This window comes from Anastrepha ludens, chromosome 6, assembly GCF_028408465.1.
Source record: "Anastrepha ludens isolate Willacy chromosome 6, idAnaLude1.1, whole genome shotgun sequence".
In the NCBI taxonomy this organism is placed as follows: Eukaryota; Metazoa; Arthropoda; class Insecta; order Diptera; family Tephritidae; genus Anastrepha; species Anastrepha ludens.
The window spans coordinates 97431611-97457529 of NC_071502.1; the positions used below are offsets into that span (position 1 = coordinate 97431611).

General features: G+C 34.8%; 1 protein-coding gene across 5 annotated transcripts in view; it reads left to right on the forward strand.

Annotated features, from left to right (window-relative positions):
* LOC128867934 (kinesin-like protein unc-104) overlaps positions 1 to 25919 on the forward strand; it is a 153759-nt gene that overhangs the window by 22127 nt on the left and 105713 nt on the right. The gene's annotated exons all lie outside the window — the stretch shown is intronic.

The window sequence follows — 25919 nt, forward strand, 5'->3', positions numbered from 1 at the left end:
TAACCAGCCAGTTGATGCCTCTCCATGCCATACGCACTTTTGCTGCAACTCAATGGTACTCAACGATTTCTTCCTTGCCTTCTACACTGCCCTCCTCTTCACTGATTGTTTTATATGTATTCCCTCCGTTGTTTCTCATTTCTCTTACTCCGCTTGCTGTTAACACCCCATTTACTGCCTCTCCTCTATGCACTCAACCACTTTGCTCAATGTGGCTATTGTACTTAATGCATGTCTATTAAAATTTTATATAAAAATACAACAAAAACTTCGGCAATCGAATATTGTTGTACATACTTATTACTAATTTTGTGCTTTTTGTTGTTAGTTCTTTACATTCAATGATTTATTGCACTTGCGAATTTACTTTTTAACCAACTTTACCTATAGTACTTGCACGCACAACCACATACCCACACACGCACACTTTATCTATAATATATGTATGTAGCTTAAGAGCACTTGTAGGAGTTCGCTCGCGCTGAGGGAGACCTAACTGCTTTACTACCCATTCCCATTGCTTCTTCACCACGCCAACAATTTGCCTTCTCCATTTCAACTATTCGTTAATGTGCAGTTGTTGCTTTTGTTGTTGTTAGTGTTACTGTTCATTCCTGCTGCTCTTTGCGCCGCAAACTGCTGCTGTAGCTGAAACTTTGGGTTGGACGCATTTGTTTACAATTTACTATTTACTCTTTGGGAGTTTTGTTATTTGAGTTGGCTACAGTTATTCTTGCTCGCGCTGATACATATTTGTTACTGTTGATTGTTTTTGTTTTTTTTTTGTTTGCTATTTCCCCTTTGCTGTGGTTAATTGCAATGCGTTCGATGGCGTGCGCACACGAAATATTGCGGTCGCTTGCATTTTGCAACGAAAAAACCAGAAACAAAAACAGAAACAATGATGCACAAAAAAAGTTATTTGTTGTTTTTTCCATTTTTTGTTGTTAGTGGCCTGCCAAGCACATCTGTTTCACTGTTTGGTGCAACTTGCATTTTACATACTTTTTCATGATTTTTTTTATGTACATACATATTTTTTCTTCTACTGCAGTTTTTACTTATTTCAGCTTTTTTGAAATGGCATGCATGATTTGTTATTTACATATTTAATGGCGAATTGGGAGTAGCTACATACTATAAATTGAAATAACTGAAGAAATAGTACTTTCACCCAGCGTTTTTGAGCATTTTCACAAAATTAATAATTATAAAATTCTTTTTTTTTTTAAGGAATGTAAGAAATGCAAGGTTGCGATAAAGGGTGTGACATTGGTAGGCACGTTGAGCTTTGTTTTATTAGAAAGAGTAAACTTTGCGCTTAATTTTAAAATATAATAAAACTACTTTCTAATGACTACCATGACTGGCCCCACGAAATCCTATACTCTAAAACCAAATTTTCAAGGTTATATTAACGAGAGAGAAGGAAAATTAAGGAAATTATGGGTTGATTATTAAAATTTCTAAACATTCAGCTGAATCGTTAAGCGATGTATTTCGTATAGCGGATATAGGGTAATAAGTTTACGACACTTTCTTCAGCGCAAAACAGTTGACAGTATAAAAAAAAAACATTTTATTATTATTTTTTTTTTATTTAAAAAAAAAACCAGCCGGTGGTGCACCCTTTGAGTAACATCAGCTAGTATCAAATGACTCATTCGCAGAACATTTTTTTGTAATTTTTTACCAAAGTGAAGACCAAACCGGGCTGTAATTAAAACGGGGTGTGGTATTGATACGACGCTCAACGAAGTTAGAAGAAAGTCGGTAATGAAATACATCAAATTTTCCGATGTTTTTCGATAAAATCATGGAAATCAAGGATTCGGACTGGTATGTGAACACTTGGAGTAGCTAAATCGCATTCAGCGCACTTTTCGGTCAAAATTTGTTTTTTTTGGCAAGCAAATAAGCCAATCTCCTGCACTCTTCATAAATGAACCATTCGTTCGTCTCTAGTGGTGAACGTTCCCCCAAAATCGCTCCCACAATACGCTCAAATAAACATTTGCTTTTGTGGCCTAGTAACTGGTCCTATTTCTATTACAGTGGAGTTGCATGTGATCTAGCAGAAGTTATCGAGTGTGTGAAGTGACATGATTTATCATAGCAACAAATGCAGACACAGGTACACATACACATACCTACATACTCGTAGTCGCCATTTCTAGTAGCCTCATTTCCTCATTCTCCGGCCCTTTGGGATCTCACATGCCCACATATGTAGGTACATAGGTATGCATGAGCGCCTACGCCAGCATTCAATTTCAAGAATCTCAAACGAGCGGGATAGAACATTACAAACCAGATACAACAACAGCAAATAAGAAATTTGCAAAAGAAAAACATATTACCACTTTCGCGGCCACATTGAGAGCAGGGCACAAATAACAGAATAATGCGCACTCCTCATATAAATACATATGCGTATGTATATGTATACATTTGTATGTATGTATGTAATATATGCGCTTGTGTGCTTTGGTTGGCCGCTTTGAGGCTTGAAATTAGTCAAGAAAATTGTGCAAAGTAATAATAATAAATATGAGGATTTGTGTTTTTTGGCTTTGTATTATAAGTATGTATGTATGTGTGCAATTTATGTGCGTATTTGCGCATCATACATCCCTGAGGCTGGTAAAATAAATGCGCATAAATCTGTAACTGTCTTGTTTGTTTGTAGTTTTCATAATCTCTGCAAAAATAAATATTACTGGTTCGCGAGTGTGTCAGGGGAGTGAGCGAAGATGTAAATCATCGTAAGTTTTCGTATATTGTCGTATATTAAAAGCAAGCAAATGTATGGGCATGCGAAATGTAAATTTATACAATAGAAATTCTGTCAAAATAGTAAAAACAACCGACTTGGTTTAAGAAAATAGTTTGCCCAATACTTTAGTCGAAAATATAAAAGAAATTAACCCAAGCTCACCATATATTGACACTATTTTTTGACTATACGAATGCACAATGTTTTGTTTTTTTGGAAGGAGAAAATGCGAAGCATCATCAGGGGAAAAATGATCAACAAAGACTTTGAGCGACTTCAAACTTGCTCTAAAATTTAATGAACTAAGATTTAATGGATTATAAAATTGTGATTAAAAGTTTTTATGAAAATTTGTTTTTTAGTTTTTTTGATAGTTTACTTGGCTTATTATGGTTTTTGTTGTTGAATTTTTATTATATTTTTACGAAGTACTAATAGAAAAAAACGAAATTGTCAAAACTTGTATAATTATTTCGGAGCGTGTATGTATGTATGTATGTTGTGGGTGATCAGATTTTGAGGTTCTCGTTGCAAAATGGCGCATATGAGTTCTGTTAGAAATAATTTTTGATTGATCAAATCTGATTGATAGATTGATTGATGAATGTTCGTAATTGGAGAAATGCGGCAAGAGAGAGAGACTGAATTGGAGGAGGATTGTTGATGAAGCTATGGTCCACCACAGACTGTGGAGCTCTAGAGGGAGAGAGAGACAGAGAGATTGATAAATAGTATTTGCTTCTTAATCATAAACGTCGTAAGCGGTTGGTTAAATTTTTACGAATTATAACAAATCAAAATTAGCTTTGAATTTGGAGGTAAGCAGTTAATTAAAAAAAAAAATCGAAATAAAAATATAATTAAAAAAATAATAATAATAAATTTTAATTAAATTTAAAAAAAAGTTGGAAACCAAAAACAATAAAATTTTGAAAATGAAATTTTTGCATTTCGTAGGAAGTCTTTTTTGTTTCAAATACCGATTAACAAGTTTTTTTTTTTGGTTTAAACTGTTTCCCAAAAAAAAGTTGGAATAAATTAAAAAAAGTCGGAAAAATAATTAAAATTTTGAAAATGAAATTTTAACTAAACTAAAGTTTTGTTCGACCATGTCGCAGAAAAATGTTTATAAGTGGTACAAAGACTTCAAAGAGGGTCGAGAACGTGTTGATGACTTGGAGCGCCCCGAACGACCATCGACGTCAACAGATGACCAGCACGTCAACAAAGTGACCGTCGTCGGTTGACTGTTAAAGACCTTACTGATATGATCGGAATATCAGAAGGATCTGTGAAAACCATTTTGAAAGCCCATTTGGGCCTACGAAAAGTCAAAACTCGTTTGGTACCGAAAACTCCCAAATTTCTTGGAAAAAAGTCGTCGCGTTGATGTGTGTGAAACAATGCTTTCAGACTATCAGGACAAGCTCATATGCATCATTACACGAGATGAGACTTGGAGTTATGCTTACGACCCTGAAACAACCGACAAATCAAACGAATATCGTGCTAAAAACAAGGCCAGACCGAAAAGAGCACGTCAAAGTCGTTCAAAAATAAAGGTCATGATGACAGTTTTTTTCGATTTTCGTGGTGTGGTGCACTATGAATTCCTTCCACCTGGCCAAACTGTTAATAAGGAATATTATTTGAGCGTTATGCTTCGTTTACGTGAAGCAATTCGTCTAAAAAGACCGGAATTATGGGCCAACAACTCTTGGTTTTTGCATCATGATAATGCACCGTCTCACACTGCACTCGTTCTTCGTGACCATTTCGCCAAAAATTCCACGCATATCGTTCCGCAACCACCGTATTCGCCTGATTTGGCTCCGTGTGACTTCTGGCTATTCCCAAAACTCAAGAGACCACTCCGGGGAACGCGTTTCGAGTCGATTGAGGAGATAAAAGCTGAATCGAAGAAGGTGCTGATGGCTATACCGGAAATGGACTATTTGGTATGTTTCGGGGATTGGAAAAATCGTTGGCATAAGTGTATTTCATCGAGAGGGGATTATTTTGAAGGGGATGAAATTGATTTACAAGAATAAATAAAGATTTTTCATTTTACAACCAAATTCACCTTACTTTTTGCCCACAGTAGTATATGTATATTTTTTCAGCGAACTCCAAAAATTTAGTTTTCGTATTTTGTGTTGCGAGCTTAAGACCGGATTAACAGCAAAATAAAAAAATAAGTTTTTGTTTGTTTTGGAAAGACAAAATGCTGTTTCTTTTTCATAAACTAAATTCGCAGTTAGCTATTTTATAATAAAAGAAAATTATAATAAAGTTAATAAATGCATTTTGAGAAATGTTGCTTTGCGAAAAATAGCTGGGTTGTAAAAAAATTTGTAAGTTAAATATATTTAGAAAAAAAATATGATAATCATAAATCTTATATAAATTTGAAAATAATTGGAAATCAAAAAAATAAGTTTTTGAAATTGAAATTTGTGTATGAAAAATGAAATGAAATTCTTATTTTTATTTGAAACTTTGATTAAAAGTTATTTTTTTGTGTTTTTGATTTTGTAATGAAATTTTTAACGGAACTCGGAATTAGGCGAAACATTCGAATTTGAGTTTTTAAATTCGCAAGTTTTGTAGGCTCAGTCAACTGCAGCTGTCTGTTGATGAAGGGACTAATTTTACGCCACTTTTTATTAAATAACTTTTGCATAATTTATTGCTTTTTACATAATAAAATAAACTGAACATTTTTAAACACAATTTTTACCAAAGAAAAATAATTAAAAGTCTTCTAACTGAAAATTGTTAAACACAATTTTTTACCAAAGAAAAATCATAAAAACTCTTCTAACTGAAAATTTTTAAACACATTTTTTTACCAAAGAAAAATAATTAAAAACTCTTTTAAAAATTAAAAAATATGAAAATATTTTTTATTTGGATTAAAAGCTTAAAAAATTAAATACTTCAGTGTAATTATTGTAATATTTTTTAGTGACTTGATTTTTTTTTAAGAAAGTTCTTTAGTGAAAAGTGTTTAAGTTTATTTTAATTTTATTTGTAAAATAAGTTAATGCTTTTGTATAAACTAAAAATTTTTGTTGTTGCTGTTTGTGACTAAATTTTTTTAAATAAAATTCTTTAATGGACAATTTTTAATATTATTTTATTTCTAAAAGTCTAAAAATATTAAAAAAAAGTTTTCTATTTGGATTAAAAGCATAGAAAATTAAATTATTCAATGTAATATTTCTCAGTAACATAATTTTTTTAACGAAAATTATTTAATGGGAAATTTTTAATATTATTTAAATAAATAATAAAATGCTTTTGTGGAAATAATTTTTTGTAACTTAATTTTTTTAAGGACTTGTTTTTTTAATTTAATTTTACTTAAAAAAAAGATAAAACGGTTTTGTATAAATAATTTTTTGAAAATTCATTTTTTAAGGAAAGTTTTTATTTTAATTTTAATTTAAAAAATTAATTTTTTAAGGACAGTTTTTATTTTAATTTTAATTTAAAAAATAAACTTTTTTTGCATAAATAATTTTTAATAACTTAATTTTCTTTAATGGGAAGTTCTTTAATAAAAATTTTTAATAAAACATTTGAGTAAGAATTTTAAATAGTAGGAATAGATCAGATCTAATCAGCTCTAATAGCATCTCTACAGCAATACTAAGCTTTAAAAAATTTAAATCACCAGGTCCTGACAACATCATTCCAGCAGAACTTCAAGAAGGACTGGAAATTCTACTGCCTTGGTTAACAAGGATCTTTAACAAGTGTTTAAATCTCTCTTATCTTCCGACAATTTGGAAGAAATCGAAGGTAGTATTCATTCCGAAAACGGGGAAGCCTTCACACTGCAAACCAAACGACTTCAGGCTCATTAGCCTAACCTCTTTTTGCTTAAAGGCTTTTGAAAAAGTCTTAGATGAGCAAATCAAAACCCAACTTGATACTAAGTTGATCTCTGAGGCACAACATGCCTACACTAAAGGGAAATCGACTGAAACGGCACTTCATTCACTGATGCAAACAGTAGACACTTCCCTTCAGAATAAGGAGTACTCTCTTGTCGCATTTATGGACTTAGAAGGTGCTTTTAATAATATTGAGCCCAACGCTATTCTGTCTGAAATTGCCAAATTGGGTATTAATTACTCCATCCGAAAGATGATCGAACAAATGCTCCAAAATAGAATAATCACTTCAGAGCTTGGGTTAAGCCGCATGAGAATGTGCGCCGTCAAAGGCACTCCTCAAGGCGGAGTACTTTCACCCCCTCTCTGGAATCTCGCTGTAAACAGTTTGCTTCGAAATCTCGAAAAAGCAGGCTGCAAGGTTGTAGCCTATGCAGATGATATTGCTCTCTGCGTGTCAGGCGAACACCTGAATACCCTCACTGAGCTCATGCAACGCTCAATCAATATTCTGTCAAAATGGTGCACCGAATGCGGACTAAATGCGAATCCAGCAAAGACAGATCTTGTTCTCTTCAATAGAAAACAACAATCTCCTCCGCTGCAAACAATAACCTTAAGAGGGGAATCATTACTCCTATCTGATTCAGCTAAATGTCTAGGAGTTATTCTAGATAGGAAGTTGAGTTGGAAATTGAACATCGAAAACAGATGTAAAAAAGCTTTCATAGCTCTTTATACTTGTAAGAAAGCTATAGGCAAAACCTGGGGTTTTTCACCTCGGATCACTTATTGGATATATACCTCGATCATCAAGCCGATACTCTTCTACGGTGTGGTTGTATGGTGGACAGCACTCGAAAAACGGTGTAGAGTAGCTACAATTGATCGAGTTCAAAGAACAGCCTGCCTCCTGATAACAGGATGCTTAAGTACAACACCTACTAAGGCTCTAAATACGTTGCTTCACTTGTTCCCTATCGATCTGGCTGGCAAAGCGATTGCAGCGAAAGCAGCGACACGCATGAATGCTATATCGAAATGGAATAAGTATCTTGGCCATTCGGCCATACTGAACAGGAACACTGTTATCCCTTTCGACATAGACTATCATGTAAGTCTTCCATCACCACCCTTGCTATTCTCCTGTTCACTCCCAACTAGTGAAGAATGGAAGACAAATCTGACCGAAATCGATGGCCCTCTGACTATATATACAGATGGTTCAAAACAAGACGGTAAAGTGGGATTTGGAATCTTTTCCAATTCCCCTCACATCAATCTATCATTTAGATTACCCGACTACTGTAGCGTATTCCAAGCGGAAGTATGCGCTATCTGGTATGCTGCGAAAACTCTCTTAGAAAATAGAATATCACTAGAGGATATCCGCTTTTTCACCGACAGTCAAGCGGCCGTTCGAGCACTCAGCTCCTCTTATACCCACTCAGATGTGGTTCGATCCTGTCTCTTATCTCTTAACGAGATAAGTGTTCAGAATTCTGTCCAAGTTATCTGGATACCGGGTCACAGTGGATTCGAAGGTAACTGCAAAGCTGATGAGCTCGCAAGAGCCGGAGCTGCACAATCAAATGTTAGTAACTTACCCGCAATCCACATTCCGCTCTCAACATGTAAATTGCTCATTGATCGAGAATTTAACAGCATTGCTGATCGGACGTGGCGAATGGAAACTACTTGCGTTACGACCAGACAAATCTGGCCATCCTACAATCTGAAACAGACGAAAACCCTTATAAGTCTTTCGAAACACCAACTAAGGCATATATTATCTCTTATCACCGGCCACTGCCTTTTGGGCACTCACGCACGTCGGCTCGGGGTTCCTCAAAACGACCTGTGCAGATACTGCGAGGACGAAGATGAGGAAGTATCGAGCAGACATTTGCTGTGCAGTTGTCCCGGTCTAGCCAGAAGTCGACTCGCTCTTCTTGGCTCTCCAACAATTGACAATCTTTCAGTACTCTCGAACCTGAAAATCGAATCTCTCATCAAATTCTCGAAACGAATTAATATCTTTGACCAAAATCTACATTAAAAATCTCGGTTAGGTGGGGAAATCATTTAAAACAATGAGCTCTAGGGCAACATAACGGTCCCAACTTGCGGTCTATGTGGCACTCCGATGCGGGGTCACCCTTAAACCAACCAACCAACCAAGAATTTTAAAAAAACCTTTACTGAAACTGCTGAACTAATTTAGTATATAATTTTTACTAACTTAATTTTTTACAAGAAAATTCGAGAATGAAAAATTTATCATTTTATTTTAATTTTAATTTAAAAAAATAAAATGCTTTTGCATAAATAATTTTTGGTAACTTAATTTTTTAAGAACAGTTTTTTATTTTGATTCAAAAAATAAAATACTTTTGTGTAAATAACTTTTTGAAAATTAATTTGTTTTTTAATTATTGTAAAAAAAAAAATTAATTTAGTTTTAATTTTAGTTTATTTTAATTTAAATTTTAAATTCTTTTTAAATTAAAAATTTAAATTTAAAATAAAAAAATAGTATAAAATAAAATTTAAATTTAAATAACATTTTTAAAAATAAAATTTTAATTAAAATAAAATTTTTAAAACAAATAAAATAAAATAAAAAAATAAAAATTTCATTTCATTTAAATTAAAATAAAAATTTTTGCTTAGAAAAAAAATTAATTTACAAAAAACTATTTATAAAAAGCAATTTTAAAATAAATTAAAATTAAAAACAATTTTTTTGTATAAATAATTTTTACTTACTTAATTTTCTTTAATGAAAAGTTCTTTAATGAAAAATTTTAATAAAAAACTGCAGTACAAATCTTTTACACAAAATTTTACTGCAACTGACTGCTCATCCGATGACTTTCAATAAAATTCTCGTTTTCTAATTTAAATTGTCCTCTCACAATTTACTCTCCTTATTTCACTATTTAGTCAAATTAAAAACAGAAAACGAAAATAAAACCCAAATCGATCATTATTGGGTTCCACGAAATATTTGAGTTACTCAATTTCGCTTGAAAAGCACACCTAAATGAAAACAGGTGAAGAAATACTACAGAACAAAAGTGTGGTTTGGGGGAAAAAATAAGAAATTTTGCTTTCATCAAATATAATATTATGAAAATGAAATTCACAATCAACAACAGCTTCGGCTGCTGCAGTAAATCAGCGTGATAAGCCCAGCAAGCAGTGCGGCAAAAGTGCTATTCTTGGTATGTGATGCGGAAGGACCTTGATGACAGGCAGTGTCGTTATCCACGGAAAGTCAGTCAGATGTTGGGGCGCAAACAGGCAACTGAGGCAGTGATGCAGATAAGCAGACAAAATAACCAAGCCACTAATGACAACTATGGCCACTGGCTATGTAAAGCAGAGATATCCTAGCTGCAAATCTAAGTGCAACTGCAAGAGCTGCGGCGTTAATCAGAGTAGGTGTAATAAAAGGGCTTCTGCACCAGCCGAGTTGAATTTGTCGGAGTTTCTCTATGTGTGTACGTAGCTTCATTGTTGAGTTGCTTAGTTTGCCTGAAGCCTTATATGGTTGGTTGCCTAGGTTTCTCAGTTGCTTGGGTTTCTTAAATGTCTGGTGTCGCCTGAATTGTGTGCTCGTTGGCTTCGACTATACAACGTTTTTCATGTTTTCTATATACCTATGCCGGCAGTCACCTGCTACACAACTTCATTTACTGGTTTTGGTTGATTTAATTTTTTTTTCCATTTTCTGTTGCTGTGGTTTGCGGTTATAGTTTATTTTGTTAGTTGACTTCGAGTGTTCACTCTTTTCTGATGCAGTCAAGCATTTGTACGTAGGCTTTCTTCTGGTTCTCCTTTGACATATTCTCGAGTGCACCAGCAGTGCGCTACTCACTAGTCCTGGGGGGGTGAGTGAGTGAGCGCTGACAATACGAGTATAGTGGAAAAATCACAAAAGCTCAGCATGATGAAACTAGATATTACTCGAATATATGTATATGCATATTTTTATACACAAATATAAATGTGTTTGTGTGTATTTAGGTATGAAGCGAATATTGTGTGTCTTCATAATTTTAAGGATGGAAATTTCATGTTCACTGCACAAGGGAAACAAGAAAATAATTTACTTGAAAACTACTAACAATAATAAGGAAATAAGAAAATAAAATAGAATTTAGTAAAGATGGAAAACCACAACAAGAGCAATAGTCGGTAGAAAATACAATAAATCAAGGAAATTTAAGTTTGAGTAAAGTGGCGGAAATGTGGTTGCTGCTGATGGCCACGCGTTTATATATAAATTCTGTATCCTAATGGTTAGTCTGATTAATGCACAAATGAACTGCTCTTCGGGATTTATGAAAAATGATTAATTTATAACTAAATAAAAACACTAAATTGCGATTAGTTACAAAATGGTGTAGAGGAGGCCACTTCGGCCAGTCGAACATGAAAGGTATGGGCTACTGTAGTGGCAGAAAACAGAAGCATATTTTTCGGAGCCAGCTATGAAATAAATCAAAATTTTGGAAAAGGTTTTTTATGGCACATGTCATAAGCTATTTCCAGCACTCAAAATAATGATTTTTCTTTTGTATTTATTAAAAAAATGAATGTTTAATTTTGAGCCACAATTTACCGTATCTGTTTTTTTTTTTTTGGAGGGTAAGGTAAGGTTCAATTGCCTTCGCACTTACAGCGACTGTTGTCTACTGTCTAGTGGTGAGGCCACTAAAACAATCCCTCCTCCTCTTCTGGGATACTCTTTTGCCGGCACTACTTTTTACATTCATTACTTCGGTAGGGCCCAGAGCAGCACAAATGAAATTTACCAGTTCTGTTTATCCACGTCTGGGTCCACCATATTTGTAGCCAGCTTCATGGAATAGCATCGTCTTCTTATGTCTCTTTCTGTGAGGCTTCGCTTTATTGCACTGTGTCGAAGTCTAAATATTTTTCCGTAATAAATATTTAACAGCACCAGTCTCATTAGCTCCTCGTTTGGCTAAATTTTAAAATTAATTTATTTTGCTCTTTCTTATTTTTTCTTATTTTTAAGAACAAAGCGAGAATTAAAAAAAAACAATTTATTTTTGGTTGAGATCAACTGGATAATCACATTTGAGATTAAACTTTTTCTCAAGTTTAGAAATACAAGTTTTGTGTTTCAAATTCCTTTTTGTTGAAAATTCTTTTTTTCCCCATTGGAGCTACTATTGAAACTCGGCGTTAGGGATTTGAGAAGTAACTTAGCGCTCAACTGAACGAAAAGTTGAGTTCAAAGCCAAAGTGTTTTTGGGTACCATTAAACCTTAACTGGAAGCCGGTACATAAAAGTTAATTTTGCTGTACGATAATATTTGTATTTGTAATGCATTTTTTAATTATTACATCGCGCATTATTTCCTGTGCCATAAATAAAATTGCAGCAATTGAATGGAAAATTAAAAAAAGTAATATTTTATCTATGTGGGTATGACCAAGATGAAGAGGAAACAACTTTCAAGCCAGTCTAATTCTAAATGACCGTTTCTGTGTGTGTGTGTGTGTCTTTCGTTTTGTATTGTATGTACTTATACATATGTGCTTATGTATATTTGTATGTTTGACGTAATTGTTGATAGAAAATAGTGGAAAACTATCGGCGACTTCTTGGCACCGAAAGTTGGTCTAAAATTACGTTCCCATACAAATATAGAGGGGATTACATACAAAGCTTACAACAACATGCGAGCAATAATAACAATGCAAAAACATATGCACGACGATAAAAAAGTTGTTTTTTTTTGGCACACATGCAAGGCGGACATACACCTACAGTGGGGCAAAGTTAAACATAAAAGTGTATATTTAAAATTTTTATTCATAAATTTGAGTTTTGCTGTGCGAGGACTCTGTGTGTAGAGTCTTGTTCGCTTTTGAGAGTAATGGGATATGGTAGTGATAAGGGCGACACCTATGCTGATGATGTCGCAATCGTAAGCGGAGGCAAAAAACTACCTCAAAATTAAATGTTTACACCTATGTTCGCAATAATAGCAGCGCGATATATTACAAAGTTTTGTCTAATTATTTATAGTTTTTTTAAAGATCAGCCAGCACTACATAACCTAACCTATTTATTGTTTTTTTAATTATTTTTTAATTTATTTTGTTTATTATATTGTAATATTTTATATTGTATATTATTATTTTATAAATTTTTTTACAAAACTGTACTTATGGTTCAATAAACACCATATAACTTAAAATATCAAACGATGTATGTTTAAAATTAAACAAAAAAATTAATAAATTCTCAAATTTTTTAATCAGAATTTTTCTGAAAAATTGTATCATATTAATCAGAATTTTCAGAAAAATTCTGGGTATCCAGTTTTGTAGTCCATTGATTTTTGACAAATAAAAATGATCTTTAATAATTTTTTCTTCCATATAACGAATTTTTTTTATATGCAGAAAATCTTTATCCGCCAGGCGAAAAAAAAATCCTAAAAATCTTCTAGACACTTCATTATACCGAAATTCAATTAAAATTCAACTAGAAATTCCTATTAAAAAATTTGAAATTTTTGTGTACCAACTAATGAAAAAACAGGAAAAATGGGTTTGTGGCGGGCTTCTTTTTCTCACTAAGGACCAAATTTGGCTACTTTAGGTGTTTCTGTGTTTCCATTCCGAATTATAATTACCGAAACACAAATTACGAAAATCAATAAAAAAATTCAATATTAACGTTTTATCCGAAGAATTTATTTTAGTTAAGTCAGGCTTAAAGAAAAAAATCGAAAAAAATAATAGAAATTTTAGAGAAATAATTTTGCCCTTGAAAAGGAATTGTGATTTGATCTTCGTGGTTTGATAATACCATCCGACTAAAATCAAGCGTTTTTGTTATCCAGGAAATTTTTCCTATGCACGTGAAAATATAGATTTCATATAAGAATGCTGCCTACTTAAGGGGGGAAACCAGTTTAGGAGGCCAAAATTTTGGTGTTTTTCGAGAATTTTTTGAACAAAGAAGGAATAATCACAAATAGTTTAAGTTTAGAGGATATTTTATTTTTAAATTTTTTAAAGCTATTTCCGCGGGAGATAGTGGCGTTAGAGCGTGCTGTCCATGGGCGATCGCCATCCGAGTGTCTTGATGGTGGGAATTCCTGAAGTTGCAAATTTTCTCTGAAATCAACAGCAATTTTTTTTATTAACAACATATTTTCTAAGAATATGAATCTAATTGTGGTAAAAAAATATTGAAAATTGCATGGTTTTGAGGCGCTTGGACACAAAGCAATTTTTTATACCATATTTTTTCATCTATTTTGCTTAAAAACCCATATTTTAAACAATAATATAATCCCAGAATTAGGTTCATATAGATTAGAATTGAATAAAGAAAAAATCCCGAAAAATTTTAGAACGATTGGTCGATAACTTTTTAAGCTAGAACTCCCACCAGTTGAAAAAAAGTAGTTTCGAGAAAAACGTCGTTCTAACTAACGCGCGCTACGGTGCGGAACCGACGGGCAGTCACTTAAGTGCTCATAGAATCGGAAATAATTCGAATTTCGCTTTAAAATGTTTACCACATATTCTTGAGTAGTTAAACATACGATTAATGCAATAAAAAAATCGATTTTTTGATCGATCTAAACCGGTTTCCTCCCTTAATATTCAATTTTTTAAAGGGCACTCAAATTTGAAAGGGGAAAACCTAAACAGAGGTATACACTGCGTATTCATAGGACTATGCATAAGTTCGTGCGGTTTTTTTTCGAAATTTGAAACTTTATTGACGTAAAATGGTTACAAATTTAATATTCAAAATATTGTCCATCGCTTACTACTACTTTTTCCCATCTTTCTGGCAATTCACGGATTCCCTTTGTGAAAAATTCGGTCGGTTTTGCCGCAATCCACGAATCGATCCATTTTTTGACTTCATCGTAATTACGGAAGTGCTGGTCAGCCAGGCCATGTTGCATCGATCGGAAGAGATAGTAATCGGATGGCGCAAGGTCTGGACTATACGGCGGGTGGGGTAGGACATCCCATTTGAGCGTTTCTAAGTATGTTTTGACCACTTGTGCAACATGTGGCCGAGCATTGTCATGTTGCAAAATAACTTTGTCGTGTCTATCGGCGTATTGCGGCCGTTTTTCTCGCAGTGCTCGGCTCAAACGCATCAATTGTCGTCGGTAGACATCCCCCGTAATCGTTTCATTCGGTTTCAGTAGCTCATAATACACAACACCCAGCTGGTCCCACCAGATACACAGCATAACCTTCAGGCCATGAATATTCTGCGCCGACGTCGATGTTGAAGCATGGCCAGGGTATCCATACGTTGCCCGACGTTTTGGATTGTCATAATGGACCCACTTTTCATCGCCAGTCACAATTCGATGCAAAAAACCCTTTCTTTTGTGCCGTTGAAGCAGTTGTTCGCATGCCATAAAACGGCGTTCAACGTCTCTTGGCTTCAATTCATACGGCACCCAATGGCCTACCTTTCGGATCATTCCCATGGCTTTTAAACGTTTGGAAATGGTTGATTGATCAACTCCCAAAGTTTTTGCAACCTCTTCTTGCGTTTGAGCCGGATCTTGATCGAGCAATTCCTCCAATTCGGTATCCATGAACTTTGGCGGCGCACCCTCGCGTTCTTCGTCTTCCAAGCCAAAATCACCACTTTTAAAGCGTGCAAACCACTTCTGGCACGTTCGCTCAGATAGAGCATGCTCACCATAAACTTCCACCAAGATACGATGACTTTCGGCTGCTTTTTTCTTCATATTAAAATAATGAAGAAGAATTCCCCGCAAAAACACATTATTTGGCACGAAATTCGACATTTTCAAGTGTGGTAAAAATATTGTTGTTTACGCTTCAAATAAAAAACTTATACTGACGTTTGTGCCTTACGACAGTAGCTCTCCAATGAATGTTTGGAAATGTGGATCGATGGAATAATAATCAAGTTACGCCATCTGTTGTAAAACCGCACGAACTTATTCATAGTCCTATATTTTTTATATTTTTATAAAACGGCAAGAAAAACGAAGTTTAAGTATATATTACTAGATATCTTATTACAATAAAAATAATTCATTTGACATTTTTAGGGATAATAAAAACGTATTCTTCGAAATTATTTTTTTTTTTTTAATTTAGCCCTTTGAAACTTTCACCAACTTACATAAAGTGCGATGCTCCGGTCTAGAACGCTGCAGAGCAGAAAACTGTCAAACTTTCTACTAAAACTTTGAAGGAAAGACGTTCGGTTGATGGTCGGTATTATTACAGGACACAACCCATGGGTATCATTGAGGACCCAATGTGCCTGTCTTGCTTGGGGAAGGCGAATAGCACTGAGCACTTTCTCTGTGAGTCGAGTCGGCTACGAGCTTTGGGTTCCGATGTCGTGAGAATGAGTAATATTCGTTCTCTGAAACTGGAGGATATTTACAGATTTGCCAAAGACTCTGGAAAATTCTCACTTGACAAACTCTCTCTATCTCTTTCTCTATTCCTTCCTATCTCTTTCTTTGATACTTTTCTCCTTCCCTCCTTGACTACCTACCCTCTTTCCAGAGCTTTAAATACAATGCGATTTTTAGCCTGAGTGTTTTAGAGGCCACCAAATCTTCTGGTGCTCCGTGGTGGTCGACCTTTTCAAATTTTAAATTTCAATGCGGCGCATTACTATATGAAACTTATAGTTTTACGTGCAAATGACAACTCGACAACTTTTATTATTTATTTCCAAAAATATTAAAAAAAACTTCGCGAGAAGCTTTTATATATAATTTCTGCCTGTTTTGTCGACCCAGGCCATTTTTCTTTGCTGGTATGAATCCTTTTATCTATCTGTAATATTACTTACAAATAAAACTTACAAAAGAATACATCGAGAAGGAAACATTGTTTTTCAAATTTCGGAAACATTTGGCCACCCTCCACATTTCCCTTGATGTGCTTGCGACAATTAACGGAACCATTTGGGTTTAGATCCGGCCATGGACTGTCACTCCAGCAGCATTCGCCATATATTTATGGGGAATGGATATGCTGCTACAACAACAACAACAACAACAACCGCCCTCAAATGGCTAGCAGCTGCTCAGCTGGTGCATAGGTAAGTGTTCTACTACACCAAACACCTTTTTTCCTTCGTGGAATCGTAGAAAATAGTAATAATAAAGACTTCTTCGACTGTTCCTTCAAGTCACCCAAAGGAGGTGCAAACAAATTTTCAAACTCATGCAATTGTGTATTGATCTTCACTGACAATATTTTGAAGAATTAAAAAAAATAAAACTGTTTTCGATTATAAATATTTAGTTCTACTTGGTGAGCTCCAAATTTAAGTTCGCAACCCTCGTATTATCATGGACTTAATCTGCCACATTGCGGAGGTCTCAGTCTTTTATTTTATAGACAGTAGTAAGCTATTGACATGTTCCTTTAATGTTGAAGTCTATCATTGCTGCAGATTGTGGCTACTCGGGCACTGAATTGAAATTTCCAATAAAATTACAGCACCTCCTTCCAGCTCACATTCCATGCTCCAGCAGCAGCTACATTTTTCAAGAATATTCAACAGTCGCATAGCGATTTTTTCACCATAAAGTGTTGGCATAACGTGGTTCCTAGAACGTCTATCTTCTTCTTCTTCCTAGTAGTCTGTCTGGTTTTCTTTGTGGCACCTGAAATTCGCAAGCTTATCCTTAGAACGCTAGTTTTTGAACTACACTTACTGTCATTACTGAATTCTTTTGATTTTTCTGGTTCGCTGAAAATTAATGCACTCTCAAGGTACCTCTCTAAGTTTTAGTAACCATTTTTTGATTTACACTTATATATATTTTTTTTAATAAAGCTCGTCTCAAAGCCACTGTTCACGCTGATTAAAATATTCACATAATTCTTAACTTTTAGTCTCGCTTCACTGACTATTCATATACAAGCAGTTTTGACTGCTCTTTCATATCGTCGTGCTGTTATTTAGGTGCACAGGCAAATTTGTAAGCGGAGAGAAAGTAGGAAAATAATCATATATCCACTTTTGTTGCCATCGCTCCACTTCCTTATACACACACATCACACACCATACATATGCATTTATGTTCATATGTAGTACAGCGGATGAATCACCAACCAGCAATAGCAATAAATATAACGGGAAATATCCCGCGCTCACTAACAACCATAAACCTGCCTTCGTTACACTTCGTTTGAGGTTCGTCAAATTTCGGCTATTTTCGCCGATGTCTACTATTAAAGGCGCCTGTTACGCCTTTTTTCTTATTTTCATACTTTCCATTCTGCGCCTTTGGTTGCCTATTTGATTTGAGAGTGGACGCCTGAGTGGCTATGAATGAGTTTAGTAAGCTTATGGCTAACAGGGCGTATGAGTAACCATTTTCTTAGAATAGCAGTGCGAGAAGTAATAGTTGAGGAGGAGAATAATAAAATATATGAATTGTAAAGATTTTCGGCTGAGAGCATTAAAATAAGAGAGAGAGAGTGCGTATGTGAGAGTGATTGAGTGCATTCTGAGGCGAGCATTTGTATGTGTGTGTGTGTGTGCGTTCTATTGTATCCCGCGCGTAGTTATTGCTCTACAGTTTGCTCACATTGAGGTGAGAGCGAAAAAGCAACACGCTCATTTTAAAGTATCCTGTCACAAATACAAGCGCGCACACACATATACGCACAATCTCACTATATGTATGTGTGTATGTAACTCATATTTGAAGAGCGTCGTTGTGCCTGGGATGCGCTGCATGACTCATCCATTCACAAATACACATTTTTACTCACAAATAAACAATCGAATTGTATGCATGAGCTCATATACATACATATATACATATACATTAATATGTATTCTTATTGTACATATGTATATCCTATAAAAGCAAAATACTCCTCAAAAGCCAATGTAGCACAAAAGGCGCAGTGCAACGCAACGCAGCCCATCTCAACTCTCAGCCTCGTCGTTGTTGTAAAAATAAAATTACTTATACGCCAAAGTGGGTTTTGTATTTTAAAAATTATGCCTCAAGTATGAATGTATACACGGCGGCAGCGGTGGCTCTGTTAAGTGCGAGCGTACTTGGAAATTATTAGCGAACAAATGTTCTTGTAAATAGGTATGTAGATAGCTGCATGTATTCCGTACTCCGCTGCTTATATGGGCACGTGTATGTCCTTATTATATTATACCTATGCTTTGTTATTATTCTTTATGTCATTCTATCAGCCAGTTTTGCCGCTTGCAACGGAAGATTTATGACAATTTGTTGCTGTATCATTTGTTAAGTTTAATATGAAGCCAGGCATACGAGCACATTCGCATAATTAATGTGTACCTGCTGTGCTATTGTTGGCGAACGTAATATGACTTTTTTATGCCCCACATCAGCGTGTGTGGCTTTTAAAATTTTTCAGTAATTTTTATAAAATTACAAGGCGCGTTTTGCGGTTAGAATCAGCATGGCTTGATATTTTCAATTTCCATTACTTGCTCATACATAGTGAGTAAGGCATGCTTGTTAGCAGTTTAATAGTAATTACTTATGAGAATATTCAATCAAAACCACCATCGTTGTGCGGAGAATTTGCGTGCGTCATACCGTCTATAAGTCCTGGCTTAAATCCGCTTGACGGTCATTACACATCAAGTGGTTTTTTCTAACAGCGGCCACCGCTTGGTAGGCAATGAAAAACCTTCGAGTATTTTTCTGTTATGAAAACGTCTCACATATAAAACCATTCACAAGAGCTTATGCGTGATTACTACGCGATTTGTCTGGGTTCAAAGCCAACTGTTCTCACATTACTCGTACACATCTTTGTTCCTTGTCAGACAGTGGCAAACCTGTCATGCAAGAGCTTCTGCTGCTGACCCAGCTTAAAAATTTATTTTCCCTAATTTTTAGGAAAACACATGCCACGACTGCGAGGATAAGCTGCGTCTAAACACACTTCTAAAATCTATGCGCCTGACTATTCCTTAGCAGTAAAAACTTTAAGAGAATCTTGGACGAGTTTTCAGCGTGCTGATTATGGTCCACTCAGATGCTTTACCACTTTAAGGGCCTATAACGCTTATTAATGGTAAACTGCGCCTGCTAGGCAATTCAAATTCTTTTTGAAATTCAGGTCAATACCAACGCTACCAGGCAGGTAATTTGGTTGGATATGCCTAGGAAAAAAGTATACATTCTTAAGATCTATTAACACCACTGCCTTCAGAGGAGCTCATCTAATATCAGATGAGTGAAGGTAAAAAGGATAACTCAGAACCAGAAGAGAAAGATGACCCAACTGAAGAAAGCTAAAAGGGATCTACCAAAGATTTTCTCAGATATTGAATTTATGCTTGTGGACTTAAAGCCATGGAAGGCGGGAAGGAAATGTTGATTACTAATGTGGTAACTGTAGAAAATGCAGCTGTTTCGAACAAATCTCTGGCATCAAACAGGTTCATTTACCAAACATTGGCCTGAAATACCTTTTTGGAAGGATTCTGTCCGAGAACCTAACAGAAACATTTCTTCCACACATGTTTCTTTGCGAGAGCAACGCGCCTTTATTGTTGATGAAAATTTTGCACAGATATCGCAATCTCGCGCTACGGCTTGTGAAAGGATCAGAACGGTCATGCGATTGTACGCACGAAGTCCAGCTTTGGGGTTTGTTGGAGGTAACGGTATATTAAAATAAAAATTATTATGTTCGAAGAAAAATTCCTGTGCTGAAGGACGAGATTCGATAAGCCATTGATGGAGGTTAGTAGGCGATATGCCAAATTGTCATTGAAAAGTTCATCAAAGCTCATCAAAAAAAACAATTAGTGCCGGCATTATGAAAAAAATGCACTTGACGATTTCGGCAAAAGCCGTTTATTGTATGTTCTATTCAAGTATACATAAATAGCTGCAAAGAAAAATTCTCAGAAATTTATAAATAAACTCTACATTTTTTTAATTTCAAATAGGCCATTCCGAAGGGATACTCTGTAGCGAAGCGATGTAAATATGAAGGTTTTCTCTAAGTAGAAGTCAAGTGGCAAAGTGATAAAGTGGTTATAAGTTCTCTCCAGTAAGTTTATGATGTGTTGTCTCCTGAAACTTGTGGAGAGACAAATATATCTGCTCTGTATCATCAAGACCAAATTGAGAAGTATTTGATCATTTCAATAGCTATCGGGCAGCACGAATAAAAAATAATGACCTTCGTTCAACTTAGCCAGAATAAGGCAAGGTGTTTGGGAACCCTATCAGCAAAAGTATTTGCTTACAATAAAAAACAGTGATAGCTAAACACACTTTTACTCTCTTTTTAAAAGATGGCCACACCCTGGAGCAAAGAAATGATGCTCTTGCGTTTGCGGGAAGTCTTGTTTCTCTTCTTCAGTTCGAAAAAGATGTTGCTGAAAGTCGCCGTATGTTTTCAAAAGTTCATGTTGAGTAACTCAATAATCCTTGAAAACATGTGATTTCACAAAAGTGGTAATTTTGGCACTGACATCAAAGTTCGATACTCAATATTCGAAGTCTGCTCAGTGCAGATGCAAGTCAAGTGCAAAAGCTGCTTACAGAATTGTTGTGAGTGACGCAATTATAGTTTTCAAGCGTCGGAAATTATAGTGCTGCGACTCATAGTCAATGTGACTCACATAAAAGTAAAGAAATTAGATGCCGCGCGATGTCGGAAGGCGATTTTGTAAGCCAATTTTGTAAGTATTTCCAATTTCTGGGTATGAAAATGGATCCTATATCACAATTCTAAAAGTAAGAAATCATTTAAAAAACCCCTGCCAATCTGGTATATCGATTTGGAAGCCAAATATTCATGGTGCATAGGTAATGCTGGATTCCTGGTTGCAACAGAAGTGAGTGATATACTACGAGCTGTTAAAACCTGGCGAAACTATCGCGAGGAAAGCTGAGCTGTACCGTCAATAAGTAATTAATTCAAAAAGGGTATTTGAAGAAAAATCACCGTCATTTTCATCATGATAATGTTTGATCCCTCGTTGCTGCGCCTGTTAATATCCATTTATAAAACTGTGAAATCTTGTCGCTTACAAAATCGAGGGCTTTTTAATTTTCATTTATTTCGATCAATACAATGAATCGCAGTTCATGTCAACTAAAAGTATCACAAAACGGTTCGTTCTTTGGCAAGCTATCAATAAATTACCATAGAAATGTCAGAAGCTTTACATTTCGATGGGAAATACTTTGAAAAAAAAAAACAATACCTCATTTTCCAGCTACAATATAAAAAAATGAAGTAGAAAATTGATGTTCGTATCTGGGAAGTTGAATTTGAAAGTATGAGCCGAGCGACTACAATGCTTTCGTGTCTCTTGGGAATATTTTTTATATTCTCTTATATTTTGCTTTGTTCAAGAGACGTCGTGTGGGGTATACATTTTTGGGACAATAATCATTTTTACATTTTTTGCGTGTTTATTATTTATTGCTCGACTAAAAGAAAGTGGGTATATGAATTTATTGTTGCCCAGGTGCAAGTGTGCAAGGATATCCGCTACGGATAATTAAAGCAGTAAACTGCAAAAGATGTTATTTTTTTTAAAGAAAACAAAATTCCTTTTTCTTTTTAAATTATCTGTTGTGCGGTGGTGGATGGTATGAAATGGCAGAAGCGACAATTTATAAGAGAAATCAAAACACAAATTTCAATTTAAGTGGCAAGCAAGTCGAGTTGTACGCATTACTCAGTTTTTTAATGTATACATTTCATGCTTTTAATAAAATCTTCACCTAAAAAAGTTAAGCAAGCACAATTTTTAGTCAATATTATTAAAAATTTTCTCAACCTAAAATTAAAAACAAAAATAAATAAATAATATTTCACACATACATACTTGTATATCACCAGCTACTGCAAGAAAATTGTGTAAAACGCATTTTTTGCCACTCACCGTCTCAAAATACTGGTAAAAATAGAAAATTTTCACCAAACCAACACGCAATTCCACTTTCACGCACGCGATGCATGCCTGGCTGATAGCTGCAAAACATACATCAGCTACGCATATATACATACACACATACATACATACATATGTAGTTATGCTCACTTCTACATTCATTCAACATCCTGAAGGCACCTTTTTTTTTTTGATAATACAGACCTCAAGCAGCATATGGTTTCCACCGCCTATAGCTTAGGGGAGTATCTTGCGTATTTTTGGAGCCTTAATAATGGCAAATTGCACAAATACATGCTCATGTATGCTTCTGTGTATGTATTATACATACATACATCGTGGCACATAATAGAAATTTAATATGACTGCATACTAATTTTAATGATGACGAACGTCGTAATAATTGGTATGATTGCTGTTGTTGTTGTTATGTTTGTAGTTAGCTTTGCTGCTATTTTTCATATTGACGTTGAGTTAGTTGGCGCTCGACAACTTCGTCACTGAATATGAATGTATTATGTAGGGTAGCGCAAAATTAGTCATCCAATTTGGTTTTTGAATACGTTTTTTACTAAATAAAAGAAAAATAATTTGGAGTGATGAGAATCTTTATTTTGTGGTACAAGGTGGCGTAAAATTAATCATCCAGTTTTATGGTTGTTAACTTTTTTACTAAATAAAAGAAAAATGATTTTGAGTGATGGAAATCTTTATTTTCTGGTACAAGGTGGCACAAAATTAATCATCCAGTTTTGTGGTTATTAAATTTTTTTACTAAATAAAAGAAAAATGATTTTGAGTGATGGAAATTTTTATTTTCTGGTACAAGGTGGCGCAAAATTAATCATCCAATTTTGTGGTTGTTAACTTTTTTACTAAATAAAAGAAAAATGATTTTGAGTGATGAAAATCTTAATTTTGGCCATGGCTTGTCTGTTTGTATACTGCAGTCTTCTAGTTCAAAAGTGTCAAATATGATTGGCGTATGACGTCATTTGAAAAAATTATAAATCTACTGACTAATGACTAATTTTGTGCCACGGTGCATATGATCAAATGCTACGTGGTGGATTTGAGGTTAGCAAAAAATAAACTAGAGAATGAGCAAACTTCGGCTTTGACTGCGGCCATGTTCGGTCACAAAAGTTCAGTTAGAAAGAGCCGACTTTGACCGAATATTTGTTAAAATTTTTTTGTTCAAAAATTGTACAACTTTCAGTTTCTGTAACAGTTTTAGAATAACTGTATCAGAAAATTGGCATTTTCTGTTGAAAAAATGTGGTTTCAAATAGCTCTCTGCTCCTCCATCGATTTTGAGAATGAAATATTGAACAGTTACATGGTAACTGCTGGCAGCGTCGAAAATTCGGAAGAGCCGAAGTTTGAATATTTCTTAAAAGTTTTTTATTCAAAAATTTTATAAACTTAATTTTTTTGTAAAACTGTTTTGAAAATTCTACATTTTCTGTAAAAAAAATTCATTTCAAATATCTATCTGCCACTTCAGCTATTCAGTACTGCAAATCAGCTCTATACCGACAAAAGGTATCGCTAGCAAAAGGAAAATGCCGTTAAGCTACGATTTTTACATTTTAATATAAAATCATAAAATTGTTTTATTTTTTTATTTTATTTTTTACAAACATAAATATATGTTATGAGTTAAAATGAATGGGATTGAGACTTATGCATTTTCTTCTGAAGGAATGAATGCCAACATCTCAATCCGGTTACCGGATCAGTGCAGTGTATTTCAAGCTGAAATTTTGGCTATCAGGGAAGCCTGGTAGCCCTAACTAAAAGTGTCCTCACCACAAGAGATATAAACATATATTCAGATAGCCAATCGGAACTGAAAGCTTTAAAATCACCTAATATTAGATCGAAGACAGTAAAAGAATGTATCGACGTTTTGACAGAACTATCACAGTACTTTTAATAAACCTCTCTGGGTGCCGGGTCATAGAGACATAGAAGGCAACTGAAAAGCAGATAAGCGAGATTGGGTATCACAATACCACTTCCAACCAGACAAAACGAGCATACCTATACCTTTAGCAACTTGTAAGATGCTTATAGATAGACACACTATCAGTGCTGCCAATAGGCTATGGTCTCAGTGCCTGGCCTGGGCAACTAGTAGAATGACGTGGCCGGAATGGAACATGGGCCGCACAAACCGACTGTACGAAACTAAACAGGAAAAACATGAGACATCTTCTCGGGGTCCTAAGAGGGCATTGACTGATTGGCAGGCATGCCAGTAGACTGGGACCACCCTATAACGACAATTGCGGAAGAAGAGACTATAGAACACTTTCTATGCAGGTGCATGGCTCTGAATAGAAGAAGGTTCAATATTTTAGGAAAAAGTTCCTTGAATAACTTGGCAGAAGTAGCCAATATAAAAATAACAAGTCTTGTTAGATATATTAAAGCCATAGGTTGGTTCAATGAGGACAATGTAGAGTGAGGAGAGGGGACAGCGCTGATGGTATCACAATGGGCTTACAGCAGGCCTAGGTGTGTCAACCGACAACCACTATACCTACCTACCTATCTGCCAGATTGTACAAAATAAAATTTATTCCAACAATATTTCTGTTTTCTATTATCATTTTAAATATCCAAGCTCTTTCTTCCCCATAAAATTAGTTTTCAATATAGAAGAAAAAAAGTTTCCAAAATCAAAGCGATTTTTTAGATACTTCGAATCTTCACTTTATTGTGTTCAAATTGGATGTGCTATACAACTGCATACTCAAAAGTTTTATACAAATTCTGATTGAATGGATGGATTGAGATGGAAATATTGATGCAAATTTTATGAAATATGTACAATTTTGGACCTTGGTTGCTGCGTGAACCTTGGTTCATATGACTTTTGTTAAAGAATGAACTGTATTTTATTGAAAACTAGTTAACACGAACTTCAATTAATCATATCTCACAGACAGATATTTTAGAGTGAAACAAAGACAAGCATACTCAAACATTAAAAAAATTGAAGCTGGTGCACCACAAGGCAGCATTATTGGGCCAGTACTGTATTTGCTCTATACTGCAGATCTACCTGTTTCAAATACAAGTAAGATAGCCACTTTTGCTAATGACACGTGTATCTTAGCCTATGAAAAAAACGCAAATGAATCAACTATAAAGTTACAGGCATCGATAGACGAAAATGTCGCATGGACTGAAAACTGGAGAATCAAACTAAATGAAAGCAAGTCTGTTCACGTATACTTTACAAACAAGAAAATAGCCTATAACCTAG